Source organism: Sapajus apella, unplaced genomic scaffold (genome assembly GCF_009761245.1).
Source record: "Sapajus apella isolate SASKATOON/1434 unplaced genomic scaffold, GSC_monkey_1.0 scaffold491, whole genome shotgun sequence".
NCBI classification, from domain to species: Eukaryota; Metazoa; Chordata; class Mammalia; order Primates; family Cebidae; genus Sapajus; species Sapajus apella.
In genome coordinates, this window is record NW_022437421.1 from 1 (window position 1) to 7,990 (window position 7,990).

Below are 7,990 nucleotides of genomic sequence, written 5' to 3' on the forward strand. Positions count from 1 at the left end.
TGCTTTTCCTCAGGCTAGAACCTTTTGTTTTTGAAAATCTTCATGACCGGCCTCTACATATCATGGGGATGATGGCGTGTCGTCTGCTGGAGTAGCACAAGCTCCACTCGGATCCCTGTCAGGCAGTGTGGCACCTGCAGCTCCACAGTCACAGCACACAGACTGATCAGGTGTCTCGGTATGAATTAGTAAGAGTTAGTTTTCCAGGGATGTTCAGTCCGAGTTGAATGGGAAACCTGTGATTAGATGGGTGTGGTTCTTTGGATCTTTGATTCGTTGTATCTTTTTAATGCTGTTGATGCAGGAGTATTCTATTCCTTTTTCTAGGGTTGCTGCGAAAATATTCCACAGATTGACTGACTTAAATGCTATTTATTTTTTATCTCAGAGTTCTAGATGCTAATTATCACCTTTTTGTAAGGAGAAAAATTCTGCTGGGTTGGGCCTACCATCATACCTTCACTTTAACAAGATGACCTGTGTACAGATGCTCTCTAAATAAGGTCACATTTTGAACACTGGGGGGAAGGACTTCTACATGGGAATTTTAGGGAGACACGACTCCATCCATAATGGCACATCTTGTGCATCCACTTTCACGTCCACATTAATGTCCCCACATAGAAAATACATTCATTTCATCACAGCATTCCCAAAGTCTTAATCCACTCCGAAATCAACCTCTAACATCTCATCTGAAAGTCTTCTATATCTGGAATGGGTGAATCTCCAGGTAAGATTCATGCTGAGGCAGGAATTCTCTCCACGACTGCACCTATGAAGCTGGATGAGTATCAGCCTCTGAAATACGGTTCTGGGAATAGTACCGGATAGGGCTTATCGTATCAAAATCAGGAAATCAGAAAAACTACAGGAGTCTGTGGGCCCTAGGCAAGTTTGAAACCTACCAAGGCAAATTCCATTAGATTCCAAGGGTGGAAAAGACTCTACCTGGGCTCAGTGCTATTTCCTTGAGGCCCAGTGGGTTAACAGCTTCATACCCTAAGCCCTGGGAAGTGGAGGGGGGGTTTCACTTCAGCCTGGGCTGGTGCAGCCCATCCCTCTGAAACCAAGGTGGGATAAATGCCTGGAACTCAGGACGTGACCTCCGTTTCTGGGACCAAGAGAGAGATGACCCAGTTCCCTACTACAGTACGCCTGGTTCTTTGGGGCAATGACAGCCGTGCCAACCTTTGACCCAACTTTGGAGTCCTTCTTCCCTTTCTGAAGAATGAAGGAATGGTCGCAGCTGGGTAGCTCCGTCAGTCCCTCTCTTGTCTGTACAATCCAGGAACTCTAACAGCCTCCTTTCATTTTGGCCCATCTTTGCTCCATTCAGTCTAGTCTGACAACACTTTTTCTGGTATAAAAGTCTCAAAAACTCGCTGGCTTCCCATGGAATTCACACGGGTTCAGGCCATCAGACAAGAAGTTGTCTAGAGATCTTTCTTGAATACCCGTGTCTCCCATATCTCAGTTCCTAACTTCTTCAGAGATGGTTGATTGGATCCATGAGCCACATGCCTCACCTCTTTAGCTAATGGTTTTCCAGGGGCACCCTGACACCTGTTTCCAGAGCAGGGTATCTGTATACTTGAGTTCCTTCTGAATCACCCAATGCTGGCTTTCTTTTCCTCAGTGCTTCCTTGGCTAATTTGTCTCTTTTCTCTCCCCTTTCTTATAAGGATCTAGGAGAAACCGGTTAAAATGCTAAATACTTTTCTCAATTTGCCAGTGCAGTGGCCAGGGGTCCCCCTGGCCTCCTTAATTTCATTGAAAAATTAGCTCGCAAAAGGCAGATCATTAGGACATAAGGCGTACCAACTTATTTAAAGTGTATCCCTGGGAGCCTTTAGTGTTAACAGCTGAAGACACATGAGAAATTATCTATTTTTATGCCTGGCCTCAAAAGAGTATGGACAGCTGTGTATAAATATGATGGGACAAAGTATACTTTATCCTATATTTTGTTAGCTATGTATAGCTCAAAAAATGTCATGAAAAAATCTTTAGTTCACTGACCGTTCAGTTCCATGTAATTAACTGTCGCTCTGCTTGATGTTGGGTTAGCAATCCTCACGCCCACATTTGTTTTTTCAACTGGAGCCCTGAAATGCTTTTTCCTAGTCTAGCAGTATGATCTTTAAAGTTATCAGAAACCTCTATTTAAAAGTGCTTGCAGCTGGACGCCGTGACTCACCTTGTGATCCCGGCACTTTGGGAGGCCGAGACCAGTGGATCACGAGGTCAGGTGTTTGGGATCAGCCTGACCAACATGGTGAAACCCTGTCTCTACTAAAAATACAAAAATTAGCCAGGCGTGGTGGCATGCGCCTGTAATCCCAGCTACTCAGGAGGCTGAGGCGGGAGAATCACTTGAACCTGGGAGGCAGAGGTTGCAGTGAGCCAAGATCGTGCCGCTGCCCTCCAGCCTGGGTCACAGAGCCAGATACCATCTGAAGAAAAAGAAAATGTGCCTGCCAGAGTCCCTACCATGAATTTTTTAGAGAAGAAAATTTTTGACAGTTGCTGCTTATAAACTACTTTTTGAGAAAAATCAACGTAAAACAAGAATTGTCAGTTTATGGTTTATGACAAACGTGTTTTAATAGCCCTGGTGAAAGCCACAGTTGACAAGGAGATTTGGTTATTTCTGTGGCATACAGCAATTATTATGAATAACATATCCCAAGACAGGTTAGAATTTTAGGAATCTCATTCAGCTTTGGGACATATATTCATAACACTCTTATACAGATAGAACCCAAAGAAGTTTAAGCGTGATTTCATATTTGTCAGTGTTTCTTGTATGATGTTAAGAGACCAAATAAGCCTAATATGTCCCTCTCAGACTTCCAGGGTGCATAATATCCAAAAAGCTGGTATGAGGTCCAAAGAGTGAATTCTGAATTTGCATGGATTTGGGGAAGTTGTTCTAGTATCAAAGGTTTGAAGCTCTTGCTCTCAATAGGAGCCCACGTCACTGTAAAATAACAGTCATTTATTTAACCAAAGTGGAGAATTAAAGGTTTTGAAAAGCAAAAGACCTTTACTCTTTGATGGAGTTGAGGCTCGGTTTCCCAAACAATCATCAGCACTGATGAGGAAAGCGTAAGGTCACCTGACTATCTCTATCTGTCTCCCTCCCTCCTCTGAGTTTCGTGTTTCTGCAAAAGGTAAACAAAAATAGTTTACTACCTGTCTCCAAATTTTACCTTCACGTTAGTGTATGCTTAACATCAAAGCTAATTTTCCTAAAATCTTTTAAATAAATACATTCAATTTTAATTGGTTTGCCCAAGAGGTAAGATATTTAATGAAGTTTTCTATGTTTTTATTCAATTTTAATTGGTTTGCCCAAGAGGTAAGTTATTTAATGAAGCTTTCTGTTTTTATTCCTTTTTCCCCACTTTTTCATAATTATTTAATTTTGTTTTTTAATTTAAAGCAGTCCTTAAAAAACTTTTAAACTAGCCAGCAGTACATTTCCTCACAAAACCTGCATTATCCTTCCTTTTTATGAGCTTTTGTAAATTCCAAAAACTCACGTTGCTTTTTAAATATACCTTGTACATAAAATTGTTTCTATTGTATCCAGAAGTTTTAATTGCACATATTAACTTTAACGTTAACTCTCAGTAGCCCTTATTATTATTGAATAACCCAGGAGGTAAGTAATTTTAATTATGTATAAGATGTAGAGCCTAGGACAAAGGGCAGTGTCTGGAGTGAGGCCTCTCCACGGACCTGTAAAAGTTTAAATTTGAAGACATAAGTTCCCAGACAAGCCAGTATCAAATGTATTACAGAAGTAACTATTTAATGACCTTAAAACATCAGATAGAGACAGTATCTGACTGTAGACTCAAACTCTCTAATTAAAGGGGTACAGATATTTTTCTTTTGTTTTACCAATACTTTTACAAGTACTTGAATTCCCCATAGTTTATTTAGGTCCTGTGAACTTGAAAGCTATTTGGGCTAGTTATTTCATTTATGAGCGCTCATGTATGTTGAAGTTGATTTGCTATGTGGGTAGCCAATATATGGACATATGTATAAACATATACATATTTTTAGGCAGACTATATAAAATTTACATGCATACACGTGTGTGTGTGTGTGTGTGTGTGTGTGTATCTTAAGTATTAACATAAATTGAGTTGATTTTTGACTATCGGGCTCTTAACAAATCCTTTGAAATTTCTTCTTATTAGATTTTAACCGGGACAAACAGCTAGTATTTCTTGCTTTTGCCCTTTTCTTGTCTGTTTTGTTGTCTGTAAAGTAAAGGTACCTTTTCAGTTAAGTTTAACCAAGACTATGACTTAGCCAAGGATGCACGAGGTATCTCCAGAGAGTGGGAAAAGTAGTTTTCACAAGACCCAGAACTGCCCCAAACCCCAGAGACAGCTCAAAGAGAAAAGAAAATTTTGCTAGCCATTAACAGGATACAATCCATATGTTAGTCCTGTCAAATTTTCTAGGGTCTTGGATTCTCAGCTATCTACAGACAGCGACTAAAGGGCCTCATGTGTCTTCGTCGCAGATGGAAGAAGACAGGAAATCAAAACCTAGGCAGGAGCGAGAAATGAGTCAATAAGAAATAGGTACTTCTCCAACGTCATAGAAATATTAAACCGAGAGGGGCTGGTTTCCTGACCAGGAATGCAACCCGTGGCGTCGAGGTGAAAGAGCAGAATCTGCACTCAAAGGCCGCAAGCTAGAGTGGCCCTTGTTGTTATTCTCACAGGGGCAATTTGAGCAGACACAGGAGTTTAAGTTTACTTAGGACAGATGGCTCTTTACTTTTGTCAAGCAAAATGTTTTAAGGCTAGCTGTCATAGCACTATGTGTCTTTTTATGCATTTAACATTTCTCTCAAACGGTTGGAATAAGAAATCTCTAAAATCCTTTTAATAAAATTTAGGAGGCTAATTTAAACGATCGATCTTTTGGCCATTGACAATTAGGATTCTCAATAGTGTACCGAATTTCCACAGCGACTGGATGCAATAGCCTCTTCAGAGGAGAAGTAATCCTGAAGATTCCCCATTTTCAGAGATAGCTTATGATAGCAAATGACTCCTGAGATTGCCGTTTGCCGGCATTCGCTAGCTAGACCAGTGGTCCCCAGCCCTTCTGCACCAGGGACCAGTTTGGTGGAAGAAAATTTTCCCACAGACATTGGGGCATTGGGAGGATGGTTTTGGGATGATTCAAGGGCATTACGTTTATTGTGCACTTTATTTCTATTATTATTAGATTGTAATAGATAATGAAGTAATTATACAACTCATCATAATGTAGAATCAGTGGGAGGCCTGAGCTTGTTTTACTGCACCTAGATGGTCCCATCTGGGGGTGATGGGAGAGTGTGACATATCATCAGGCATTAGATTCCCATAAGGAGTGTGCAACTTAAGATCCCTCACACGTGCAGTTCACCATAGGCTTCTTGCTGCTATGAGACTCTACTGCTGCTAATATGACGGGAGGCGGTGCTCAGGCGGTAATGTCAGCAATGGGGAGTGGTTGTAAATACAGATGACGCTTCCCTTGCTCGCCGGTGCTCACCTTCTGCTGTATGGTCCGGTTCCCAAAAGGCCCTGACCCTGTTCCCTTCCCTGGATTATGGGTTGGCGATCCCTGCCCTAGGCAATAAAGTTTGGGATGACAAAGCCCCTTATGGATAGGAATACTGATGACAAGTATTCCTGACAAGCTCTCTGCTGAGAGCTTGGCACATTCAGAACAAAATACAATCTCTTCGCTTCCCAGCAAAGAGATTTCTCAGACCAGACGCCTACCGTGACCCACAAATCACTTTCCCTGGCTGGTGGAGAGCAAGGGACAGTGTTTCCTCTTGCTCACAAATCAAGCTCTCAAGAACACAGATCACGATGAGAGGGAACTTTATCCCTGTAACCCTCTCTATGAACAACACAGAAAGACAAAGGCAAAGGAATACACCATTTCTGGCAGGAAAGACATCAAACAATGTGAATATACATACCACAGAGTAGTGTAAAGTGTACCAGAGTCGGTACATCCAGACTTGTCACACATACACTTTTTTACTCCTAGGCATGAAACCTTGTAGAGGACACAAACAGGGAGATTGGTTTTGTACTGTCAGCCCAACTGGGTTGCACCGAGAGAGATCCTGGGCACCTGACTGGTGAGAAGTCCCCACCCTTTTGTCAGCTTGTCAGGTTCCTGCATTCCCTTAACTGCGGCTTCCAGAAGAGTGGAGTCGCTTTGGTGACCCTGCTCGCTACGCCAAACTGTCTGCAGGTTTGCTGAGAAATCAACTCGCGAAAGGCAGGTTCTTGGGAGAAACGGCATACTAGTTTCACGTGTATACACGGCAGCCTTCGGAATAAAGGCAGAAAGATACACAGGAAAATGCCTGTTTGTATGCTCAGGTTCAACAAAGTATGGGCAGCCCTGTAGAAATATGATGGGACAAAAGGCTATGATCTAATGCCAATAGGCTGAGTGGGGAAACCTGGCAGGGCCTGTCCGTGTAGACTCTGCTTGGCCTCTCTGAGCACACATTTATTCCTCCTGCCTATGGGGCAGGACCCTCTCTGTAATGGCCATCTTGTGACCTGCAGTTGAACAAAGTAGGTTAGATCATTTCCTTATGGCCAGTTTTACATTTAAAAAGGTGGAAGAAAAATAAGAATACTACTTTTAGGTTTTGTGGCTATCTTTAAAAAAAAGGACTTCTGGTTTCTAGGACCCACCTTGGGGAAGAGGGATTCTGGTCTTTACAGTAAGCTCCCAGGGCCGAATGGGAGTGAGAGACAGGAGGACCGAGAAGGTCACAGAAAATCTCTTTCATCTGAGACTACTTCTGACGCCTTCATTTTGGGGTATTGTGCTCTGAGCCCCAACACTAGAAATCAGCTGTATGTGCAAGTTCATCACTTACAAATTCTACTTTCCTCAAAAACACTAGGAACACAATACAACCCAATTCTTGGCCACTGTAAATCCAGTAAATCCAGGATCACCTTTCCTCAGGCTTCCAATAACATCTTCTAGTTTCTGTCTGATAACTCACGGGAAGCACCTTTGACGCTCGTAGTTGTAGCAACATATCGGTGATCGTGTTATATGCATTCTCTAAGTCAGAGATCCTTTCCCTACAGCAAATAATTCTTTCTAAACCCTCATTTGAATTGTATTTGGCGTCCATATATCCCCCAGCTCTCTCCTAAAGGCACTGTAGGCTTCTTGTGTCATGCATGTCAAAATGCTTCCACCCTCTATCCATAACCTAGTTCCAAAGCTGCTCCCACTCTTTGAGGCATTGGTTATCAAATCACCCCGCTGCTTGGCAATGAAATCCCTATTAGTTTTGTCTGTTTTCCCAACAACGTACCACAGACCTGGTGGCTTAAACAGCAGAGATTTATTGTTCACAGTTCTGGAGGACGGAAGTCCAGATGAAAGCGTCAGCTGGGTTGGTTCCTTCTGAGTAGAAGGAGGGAAGGACCTCTTCCAGGGATGTCCCCGTGGCTTGTAGATGGCCCACTTCTCCCTATGGCACTTCACATTTTCTTCCCTGAATGCATGTCTGTGTGTCTGAATGTTCCCCTTTGATAGGCACAATGCAGGCTAGCCAGTTTGGGTTAGAGCTCACCCTAATGAGTGTAATTTAACTTGAGTACCCCAGTAAAGACACCATCTTGAAGTAGAACAGAGATAAGGGATTAGGAGTTGAATTCATGTATTTGGTGGGGTAGGGGCGACAGGGGAGAACACAACTGAACCCTTAGGACATAGGAATCCTAAGTTGTAGGTGGGAATATCTCCTGCCTCTTCCATTATGTTAAGAGAACACTGGTGATGGATGAAGGGAAATAAGGTGACCCCCTACCCATTTTTTTCAAGTCTAATTCCATGATGGGTAATTTTATTATATATATTATATATGCTTATATATATATACATACATACACACACACACAAACACACA